This window comes from Periplaneta americana, chromosome 10 (genome assembly GCF_040183065.1).
Source record: "Periplaneta americana isolate PAMFEO1 chromosome 10, P.americana_PAMFEO1_priV1, whole genome shotgun sequence".
In the NCBI taxonomy this organism is placed as follows: Eukaryota; Metazoa; Arthropoda; class Insecta; order Blattodea; family Blattidae; genus Periplaneta; species Periplaneta americana.
The window spans coordinates 156135607-156147717 of record NC_091126.1 but is presented as its reverse complement, the minus strand read 5'-3'; positions in this window follow the sequence as shown (position 1 = coordinate 156147717).

The window sequence follows — 12111 nt, the reverse complement described above, 5'->3', positions numbered from 1 at the left end:
AGTTGTTGATATGATTATATTATTTGGTTTACATTCCGACATATGATGAACATCACACAAATACAGCTGTACAAATTTAGCTAGCATTAAAATAGTGCTACAAATGAAGAGATGGCACCATACTGTGTCATTCTCATTACACAGGGACATCATTTTATTTTTACTTCAATTTTTATTGTACCTGAGTTTTTTAATGTACTTCACTCTCACCCCTTCTACTAGTATATTTCCAACCGTTCTTCACACAGAACCAAGCGTATACAGTCAAAGTCGCCTTACGGTCATAGTAAACACAAAGTACTGAGTTAGTGAGTATAGTACGTTCCAGAAATATGTTCGCTTTCAATATTGAATCATATTCTCGCACAGGTACTGTCGTCCGTTTGCCTATGTCGCATCCCGGTTTCTCCCACCCACTTCTGCCCGTCCCTTTGTGGTTGGGCTGTCTTATCTCTCTTCTGAAAACATTAATTTCTGTTAGAAATTGGACGTCTAAGTAATATTATACAGGGACATCACTTTATTTTTACTAACATTTTTAATATTAAACTGTCTATACCTTTAGAGAACCGGAAACACCGCTTGCTCCCCCCTCCAAGACTGGAGTTCGATGATACTGGTGTAAAACACAAATCACTCTACTAGGTATAGGATGGAAGAAAAGTAGTTCATCCATTTACGTAAACTAGGAAATATCGCGATTTTGAGTTTGATAATTTTCATTAGGATTTTTCTTTAATCAAAGTACAGTACTGTATTAAGAATAAGTGTTTTTACTCAAGAAGTGAGTTATCCATGCGAACGTATTCTTTATGCAGTGTATACTGTCTACAGCACATTAGCGTACAATATAGAGAAGGCAGTTAAATTGAAAAATAATCATAATATGAATATTTAAACACAATTTTGAAAATGGTGGCCGTTCATTTCAATACAGGCTTCAGTTCTTTTGTGCATATTATCGCATTATAGACTATTGCATCTAATTCCAATTGCCAGTTTCGTCCTTCGTACTAGTAACTCATGTTGAAATAATTCTGTACCTACTCTACGTACTGTGAATTCAATCTTCACTTCTGCCCGACCCGAAAATATAAAATTAATCAGACATGCTATCTACTGTCCGTTCAAGTGGTTATGCCGCATGATTGTAGAAAGGGAGGAAATCACGTGACAGTTAATTACTTAACGAGGCCCTTTTATTTAAGTTAAATTAAACAGCTGTATAATATTACGTAAACGTCCAATTCCTAAGAGAAATTAATGTTATCAGAAAAGAGCTAAGACATCCCAGCTTTTACAGAGGGGCGAGCAGAAGCAGCTGGGGGAAATCGGGATGCGACGTAGGCAAACGGACAGTACCTGTGCGAAAATGTGATTCAATATTGAAAGCTCTTTCGTCACTGGAAAACGCGAACATATTTCTGGAACGTACTATACTCAGTAACTCAATACTGCTTACTATCTGCGGTCTTGATTCTGTGTGGAGTTGGAACTTCCTTAGTACAAGGGGTGGGAGTGAAGTACATTCAAAAACTCAGGTACAATAAAAATTGAAGTAAAAATAAAATGATGTCCCTGTACAACTGTTTAAAATAACTTAAATAAAAGGACCTCGTTAAGTAATTAACTGTCACATGATTTCCCTCCTTTCTACGACCCTACGACATAGCCACTTGGACGGACAGTAAATTCCATGTCTGGATAATTTATTCATTTCGGATCGGGCAGAAATGAAGATTAAATTTACAGTACGTAAGGTACCCTTTTATAGATAAGGTACAGAATTATTTCAACATGAGTTGCTAGTACGAAAGACGAAACTGGTAATTGGGATCAGGTATAATATTCTATGTGCGATAATATGCAAAAAAAGAACTGAAATCTGCATCGAAATGAACGGCCATCATTTTCAAATATGTGTTTAATTAATTAATGGGTTATTTTACGACGCTGTATCTACATCTAGGTTATTTAGCGTCTTAATGATATGAAGGTGATAAGGTCGGTGAAATGAGTCCGGGGTCCAGCACCGAAAGTTACCCAGTATTTGCTCGTATTGGGTTGAGGGAAAACCCCGGAAAAAACCTCAACCAAGTAACTTGCCCCGACCGGGATTCGAACCCGGGCCACCTGGTTTCGCAGCCAGACGCGCTGACCGTTACTCCACAGGTGTGGATAATATGTGTTTAAATATCCATATTATGATTATTTTTCAATTTAACGTCATTGTTTAGATTGTACGCTAATGTGCTGTAGACAGTACAATGTACACTGGATAATGAATACGCCCGAATGGACAGCTCAGTTTGAGAGTTAAAACATTTATTGTTAATATTTACTGTATTTTGATTAAAGAAAAACCCAATGAAAATTATCAAACTCAAAATCGCGATATTTCCTACTTTAGGTATCTCGATGAACTACTTTTCATCCCTCCTATACCTAGTAAAGTGATTTGTTTGTATCTTAGGCCAGTATCATCGAACTCCAGTCGTGGAAGAGGGTAGGAAACGGTGTTTCCTGTTCACAACCTTTAAGCCAAAGGTACAGCCAGGTTAATATCAGATATGATAGTAAAAATAAAATGATGTCCCAGTATAAGTTGATTCTGGAATGGTTGTGTCGACTGTTGTCCTGCAAATGTTCGTGCACGAGAGAGGCAAACAAGACATTTCAAAATTCGTCGTATTTTTCATAAAAAAACTAATCGTAATATCTGTGTTAAAATCCTAAGGCTCGGTTTTATAAATGCGGTTAATCTAAAGATTATGTTAAACCTAAGTTGAACCTAACCATGAGTTTAACTCAACGTGCCGTATAGGGATATCTTATCCGAAGCTATACCATTAGATGGCAGGAGTGTTCCATGCGGCACAACATGTTGTAGGGCTGTATTATGTCATATGATACAGTAGCTTATATTCTCCTGCTTGGTTTTCTGTGCTTGTAAAGTTACATTTATAATTATTTTGTGCGAGATCATGCTTCTTTGCTCGTTTTCCGCAAGGAACCAATACGCGGTAAGTGTGAAATACCACATTCAGTATTCCCAACGTAACACACATAACAATTTCCCTCTTCTTACCGCTTAAGCGCGACATTCATTTTACTGCTTTAGGCTTTTAACATATTATTTTTAGAGACGTTTAACATAGTAATAATTATAAATTGGAAACTTACCACTGCAATTTCACCTAAATTGCAATGTTAATTATTGTTTTTAAACATTTGCAAAAATTAAGTAAAGTCTACTACTCCACGATACTTATTGCATTCCTGATACAAGTAACATTAAGGAAGCCGTGAAAAAATCAACAAGATTCCAGATGCGGATGTTATTACTTGAATATGTTATATAAATAATATTGTTAAAATATTAAAATGAAAAATAAATCATTACGTAACCTTCCCGTTTGTTTTAAGTTCGTAGTTATAGACTGGGTTAAAAAAACGACAGACGTATATCACGGCCTGCTGGAGTATAGTAAACACAGGAAACATTTTATAGCAACAATGTTGAAGAAAGATATTTTGGTTTTCCGAAGTTGCCGTCATTAAACAGAAACCAACATGGAGACTTCATTGCAACTAATTAGAAATTCGTCTAATAACGATCTTCGCACAAAATAATGTATGATACACAAGCGGTATGTTTGTTTTCATGTTCTCTACTACGTTTCGCTTTTTCAATCTTTTCCTCGGCCATGAAAAATTCAACATACCGCTCTTGTAACGTATATTACTATTGTATAACCTGGTATAATTTAATATAATTCAGTATTTTCTTACCTCATAATTTAATTTAATTCACAATAAATAACAGTGTAAACTTGTATAATACTTAACAACCATTTTGCGGGTTGGTGTGGTTAAATTGTTGTCTTTCATGAGTCAAATAGTGTATATTTTATAAAAAAATTCATGAAATAATTAAATTACCTTAAAATAAATAAAAGTCACGTGTTTAAAAGTAAACAAGGTCTCATTTTAACTGTAATTATGCGACATTATCCACACAAATTAAAGGCGTATTACCCATTCTTATACCTGACCAGGTACATTTATGAAAACTTCATTTTTTGCGGATATGAAGCGGGTGTTTCAAAGGATAATTTATGCTGTTACACTTAACATATGTATTGGTCTCACCTGAAGCCAATAGTCTGTGCATATAAAATTTATAATTATTTACCACGAGAATTGTTCTTTTTTCCTCGTTAGGAGGGTGGGAGGGAACATCCTAAGCACTACGACTAGAGGTCTATTGTACACCCTCCGATATGCAGTATAGTATATTATAGTATAGTATAGTATAGTATAGTATAGTATAGTATATATATTTGTGCGAGATCGTGCGTATTTGCTTGGTTTCCGCACAAAACCAATCCGCAGAAAGTCTAAAATTCCACATTCAGTATTCCCAACCTAACACACACAACAATTTCCCTCTTCTAATCGCTTAAGTGACATATTGATTTTACTGCTTTAGGCTTTTAACATATTATTTTTAGAAACGTTCAATATAGTAATAATAATTATAAATTGGAATCTTACCACTGTTAATTACTGTTTTTAAATATTTGCAAAAATTAAGTAAACTCTACAACTCCACTAAAGTTACTGCATTCGTGATGCAAGTAACATTAAGGAAGCCGTGAAAAAAGCAACAAGATTCCAGACCCGTCATAGAGTGGGGGAAAAAGACAGACGTATATCACGGCCTGCTGGAGTATAGTAAACACAGAAAACATTTTAAAGCAACAATGTTGAAGATAGATATTTTTGTTTTGCAAATTTGCCGTCACTGAACAGAAACCAAGATGGAGATTTCATTGCAACTAATTAGATATTCCTCTTTCAGGTATGTAATAAACGATTTTCGCACAAAATAATGTACGATACACGAGCGGTATGTTTTCTTTCAATTCTCGGAAATTAAGAAAGCTCAACTACGTTTCGCTTTTTCAAACTTTTCCTCGAACATGAAAACTTCAACATACCGCTCTTGTAACGCATATTACTATTATTTAACCTGGCAGAGATAAGGCCATCAGGCCTTCTCTTCCTCTCTAGCAGGGGATTACAGCTACAATATTAAGAATACAATTGCAATTATAATTAAAATTGTTATTAAATTTACAAATACAATAAAAATCAACGTCGTCTTGGTCTATTCATAATGCGAGCGACCAATTCTTCCATTGTATTTATTGATTTTTTTGTACACTTGGATTGTTGTCCACCTCACAGAAATAAGTCGAAGAGGTAAGGTCTGGGGAAGTTGGTGGCAAATGCACGTGACTTTTTAATTTTTGCTTGGTTATTTAACGACGCTGTATCAACTGCGAAGTTATTTAGCGTCAATGGAATTGACGGTAGCGATATATTTGGCGAGATGAGGCCGAGAATTCGCCATAGATTACCTGAAATTTGCCTTACGGTTGGGTAAAACGTCGGAAAAAACCAATCAGGCAATCAGCCCGAGCGGGAATCGAACCCGCGCCCGAGCGCAACTCCAGATCGGCTGACAAGCTCCTTAACCGAACGAGCTACGCCGGTGACTGCACGTGACGTGGCCGGGCCATTGTTTGGGGAATGTGATATTTAGATAATATATCACCTGGAGGCTAAAATTTACAGGAGCTCCTTCATGTTGGATAAACATGCCCTTTTTGGAGCCAAAGGAACTAAAAACAGCTGTTTTTGTACACCCATAATGAACATTGCTGCCTTCAGACGATCTCAAAACATTGACAAGTATTATTCCTTGGTACGTAATGAATAGTACGTAGTCGTTTGTAGTACCTTCATACCATTTATAAGGTTATGCGTAACATTCAAAGAGCTGTATCTCCTAACCCAATTTTAGGAATAGAACACGCAACTTTAGACATATTATTCTGCATATTATTCCTTATGCGCACTGTTCAAAACATACAGCCTGCCTGGAGAGAAATAAATAATAGCACAGTCTAGTATATACAGTCGCGAAGCTCAATACGAAGTAAATATGCAAACATTAGGTAGTTGTTCACCACTAGGATCGCTAATATCGCCTAATTACAGGCAATGCAAAATAGAACCGTCACAGTCTATTGTTTCTAGCGCCCTCAAAACTCAAGCTTCGTGACTGTATATAGTAGACTGTGATAATAGGTTGCAGCCGCCAAATTACTCTTCAAGGAACGACCACTCATATAAATTGAGGGAAAGAAGGCAGAGGACGGACACTGGAAAGTTTTCTTTTCTCAATCGTACTATCAGGGACTAGAATGCTTTACCTGCAGACTTACTAAAGTCTTTACCAACAACCAAAAATGTATTTAAAAATAGACTTAAGGACCTTACTAATAGACGGTATTTTAAGGGTGTAAATGATATTTTGTTATTGAAGTGTTGTATCAGTGAAGAATTATGTTGTGTCAGTGAAGTGTGTTGTATGAGTGAAGAAGTATGTCGTGTCAGTGAAGTGTGCTGTGTAAGTGAAACGGTCCACACCTGTGGAGTAACGGCTAGCGCGTCTGGCCGCGAAACCAGGTGGCCCGGGTTCGAATCCCGGTCGGGACAAGTTACCTGGTTGAGGTTTTTTCCTGGGTTTTCCCTCAACCCAATACGAGGAAATGCTGGGTAACTTTCGGTGCTGGACCCCGGACTCATTTCACCGACATTATCACCTTCATCTCATTCAGACGCTAAATAACCTAAGATGTTGATAAAGCGTCGTAAAATAACCTACTAAAATAAAAGTGAAACGTGTTCCTGTCAGTGAAGCTCTATAGTGGCAGTGCATAGTATTTGAACAGTGAAATGTTTTTGAAGTGTTAGTGAAATCAAGATAGAATCAGTGAAATGTGTCGTAGTTCCATTGCAGTGAGTGAGTTGACAGCGAAATGAATGTAATTTGAAAGGTACTTGTGCAGATATGAACATATCATACTCGTGGGTTTTAGTTCGATCTTAGTTTTAAGATACAAATTAGATTTATTTCAAATGTTATTTTAAGTGATCGTTTCATTTAATTTAGTATATTCCCTGTTGTTGTTATTGTTATTATTAATTATTGTTAGTATTAATTATTAGTATTATTATTAATTGCATTTTTAATTAATAAGTTTATTATTGTCATTATTGAGTGTAATTAGTTACCACTGCCACCGGGTATATACCCACTGCAGCGTGAATAAACACATACATACATACATCCTTACATTTCTGTAGAAATCTTGTTAAAATATATTTCCAACTGTCTTGACTTATGTTACGTAACGATCGAGATTATAATAGTCTTGAATATGATTGTTGTAGCCTCTATTTTCACACACACCAAGTTTTGTTTTATTTCTTCTCTCTCGATTTTACACTTACCAATTCCTTGGCCTTAAAACAGATTTTCAGATCTGACCTCCCTGCAGATGGATCCACTCATAGAAAATGAGGCATAAATATTAAAGCGTGTAGCATAGAGACTGGGCCAAACAAAGAAGCAACCTTTTCTTTCACAGCAGACGGTTTTCCGCTCCCTAGTTCACGTAGTCCCTTTGAGGCCGTGCAAACAATTTTATTTTAGTACTTAGACCTATAATGTATTCATTATCTTCTTCTTGAAAGTAATTAAGACCACTCTAAAAATCTTCTCTTACAACATACTCATTATAGTTTTAATAAGATACTCTAAAACTATAATCCTTGTCATGCGACTTAGTTCATACATGTAACACTTTCTTCGTCACTACAATATTTTGTTAGTGGTGGTATTTTAAGGGGAGAGGATGGTATTTTTTTGATGAAAAATTACTAAATTTTCAAAAAAAAAATCTTTAAAATACTCTGTGATATGTGTGGATCGCCATTTATTGCTTCCTTTAAACTTATGGATTTTTAAATCACTCGCCAACTTTTATTGTTGTTTCCGGTAAATTAAAAAAAAATTGTCTTTAAAATACCATTTGATATGTCTGGAATGCATTGCATAACATTTGTGGGTATTTGTGCCCTTATCGGATGTTGAGACGTCATTTTTAAACTTCCTGCGCTATGGATTTTTAAATCACACGCCCGCTTTTATCGGTTTCCAGTAACGTCATTGTTTTTCCTACATTGCCAGACAAAATGAATATAATTTCTGAACTATTAAAGATACATGCATGGAATTTAGAACACACATTCTCTAGACTATTAGGAAAGTTTTCCCTGCAACAGAATTTTGTTAATTTATTTCATTTTAAAAATACGTCCGTTTGTTTGCAAGAAAGGAAATCAGAAAATTGTTACTAAATTTTAATTGTTTATTTTACAAACGTAGGGACTAATAAGAAAATTCTGTTACAGACAGTTTGTAGAACATACTTTTGCAAATACATTGTAAAAACTATTTGAATCTATCTTTAAAAAAGGTTTAGATATATAGGTTTTAGTACAATCCTGAATTGGGTATATTTTTTCAAATTTGGGCCCCCAAATAATTTTTTTCTTCAAAATATTTTTATTTGGTTGAGTTGCCACAGCTATGAGCTCTCTACATACAAAAAATTAATAATTTACACCAAATAGGAAAAAAGTTAAAAAAAAAAATACCATCCTCTCCCCTTAAATATCCATGTGGCTAATTACTATGCCTATGCATAGGATCTTGATTTCTCTCAATACCTGTAGAAAATATAATAAATAGACTTCGTATTCCAGCTACCTATAAAATTGAATGAGGTTGCCTGATTCGAAGTATATATGACGTTACAACGCAGGTACAGGTACGTTCGTATACAAAATAGTTACGCATCCTCTGTCCTCTTTCTCTAGAAAGTAAAAACCGGGACAGAGTCCAAGGGTGGTATTCATAGACATTTCGCAGCACGCGCTACGAGCGTACTAAGCTAGCCCCGGCTATCCACTGGTTACTAGTACAGAATTCAAATCATATCCTATCGCTGACACTGGTTTATGAATACAAAAAACGCTGATCATCCACCGGAAGCCCGCGCTAAAAATGTTAAATGTTATGTTTTATTTAACGACGCTCGCAACTGCAGAGGTATATCAGCGTCGCCGGATGTGTCGGAATTTTGTCCCGCAGGAGTTCTTTTACATGCCAGTAAATATACTGACATGAAGCACACTTAAATGCCATCGACCTGGCCCGGGATCGAACCCGCAACCTTGGGCATAGAAGGCCAGCTCTAAAAATGTCTATGAATACGGCCCACAGTGATTAGTCTTATCGATCACTGCTTACTATTCGTATTTATTTTTTTTATTCTATTGGGTTATTTTACGACGCTGTATCAACATCTAGGTTATTTAGCGTCTGAATGAAATGAAGGTGATAATGCCAGTGAAATGAGTCCAGGGTCCAGCACCGAAAGTTATCCAGCATTTGCTCGTATTGGGTTGAGGGAAAACCCCGGAAAAAATCTGAAGCAGGTAACTTGCCCCAACCGGGATTCGAACCCGGGCCACCTGGTTTCACGCGCTGACCGTTATACCACAGGTGTGGACCTAGTCGTATTATTTAAATAACTATATATTTGCGGCTGATCGAAGGTTCATTGCAGGGGTATAACGCCTTAGGTAAGACGCTAAAGTGTGTAATATTGCAGAGGATAGTTGAGGAAATTTTAGCCTATATTTTTCAACTGTCAATATTAGACAACATTACATATAAATTGTGCAAAATATACGTAAAAGTAACAAAAACAGTGCACTCAAAGACACTGCAATATTAAAGGCACAGAAAGTGTGTTGAACGTAACAGAAAGGAACCAGTATGATCAAAATCTCTAAATGGTGAAGGCATTAACTCGACGATTAGTATCGATTTGTGTAGTCTACCATGATGTTCAGTGCCAATACCTCAATTAATAAATTAAATAATCTATAATTTAGGGAATTTCTAGAAAACTATATAGAAAATTAGTGGGTTTTCAGTAATGAGCGACATATGCAATAGGTATCCTAATGAAACAAAAAATATCAGAAAATAGGAATCTCTTGTACTTCATCATACAACAATAACGTCATGTGCTATCGAAATAATTCCTTCCTATACAAAATAATTTCAAGTTACATCCGCATAGGTTCAAGTTCAGTAAGTTACGAATGCACGTTATTATTCACTGCAAAGATCACGACGAAAATTAACATCACGGCTCAAGCATGTTTACTAGTATAGCTCCAGGATGTCGGGAGTTGACTGTACTCCATGAACACAAAGCGACGACCTGTTTATTTATATCTTTATCCGTTGCATTACCTGTGCTCGTCGTACTATATACCCAATGAGTCTTTAACTTCATCTTTTGGTAGCTGGAATACGAATAAAGAATTTTTTTCCTTTGTCGTATTTCGACAGAATGGACGGTTTTCGTGTAAATTAAATAGAAATATTGAAAATTTGTTTCCTCATTAACAAATCTAGACGCGGCAACCCTATCAGCTGTTCTCGCTCCATATGAGCTGGTATTCAAGGTCGTCTTGCCCACTGCCGTTCTACGCTTCTTTTTCAGCAGGATATTAAATATCGTAGACAGTAAATTCAGTGATTTTGAAATTGTTATTTGGCATGTGTCAAAATATTGTAAATAGTAAAATAACTTTTTTTTTTGCGAAAATGTCAATTAAAATATTTTAAATAGTAAAATCAGTGTTTGTGAAAATTATAGTTAAATAGTGTAAAAAGTAAAGTTAGTGTTTGTGCAGGCCTGTACTAGACAGTGGTATTACGATAGCTTGCATGCAGAGATTAAGAGGAAGGCGGAAAAAAGAAAGTTTGGAGTGAAAATATCAATAAATATTATAATCCATTTTGAATCTTGCGTACACTACTTTTAACACTTGAATATAATTAATTGATTAACTAGTGGACTTACTCGTGTTAATTATACAAGATTTGTGCGGCTAACAGCTGTTTCAGTGTTTCACGCACCATCTTCAGAGCCTACTAGATCTCGGCGTCATCTCGAACTTCTCTGCCTATTATGTGGGTGTGTTTGATTGTTGAAAGGTGTTGAAGAGTGGAGTCAAATAGTGTGTGTGTGTACTGAAATTGATCTGCGTGTTGAGAATTTGATCGGGGTGTGTTTTAGTGTGTTTGTATATTTCGTATTGTTCTAGTGTGTTGAGTTTTGGTTCTTGGGTTGTGTGTGTAGGATTTCCATGTCCGTATTTATGTTATTGTATGTATGGTTAGCATTGGTTATGTGATCGGCGTATGTAGATGTATTGTGTTTTCTGCTTATTGCTTTAAAGTGTTCTTTGTAGCGTGTTTGGAATGATCTGCCTGTCTGTCCTATGTCTCAACACACTAGAACAATACGAAATATACAAACACACTAAAACACACCCCGATCAAATTCTCAACACACAGATCAATTTTAGTACACACACACTATTTGACTTCACTCTTCAACAGATGACGCCGAGATCTAATAGGCTCTGAAGATGGTACGTGAAGCACTGAAAAAGCTGTAAGCCGCACAAATCTTATATACACCGTGTTCCGCTTATAAGTATAACAAAAGAAATAGCTATAACTTCTGAATTAATACAAGTATATAGTTGAAACCAACTGCTACAAAGAATGAAAACTGGGAATTTTTGTTACCTTATGTTCCATAAACCTCAACATGGCTTCCATTGGTGGCATGGGAAATATCCAACCGGTATTCAACCTCGAACCAAGTGTTATGAAGCATCTGTGGTGTAACATTGTTGACAGCAGCATAAATTCTTTCTTGTAAGTCTGCCAAATCACGTACTGGCGTCCTGTAGACCTGGTCCTTAACAAACCCCCACAGGAAAAAATCATTTTTGCGGGCTTCTCTGAAATGCCTCGCGAATGCGTTCGACATTTTCGTCAGACACTTTACGCTTGGAATGTTTACCTGCATTAGACAACAAACTTCCTGTTTCTCTGAGCTGCCTATCCCATTTCATTATTGAGACGTACGTCGGTACAGCTTCCCTCGGTCTAAGATTGTACTGACGGCGAAACAAGCGCTGTACACGAATTATGGATCTATGTTCTGCTAATGACAGCACACAAAAGGCTTTCTGCTGTGGCGTCCACATGCTGACTGACTAAAGATACGATACGAATTCTCTTATTTAATGATC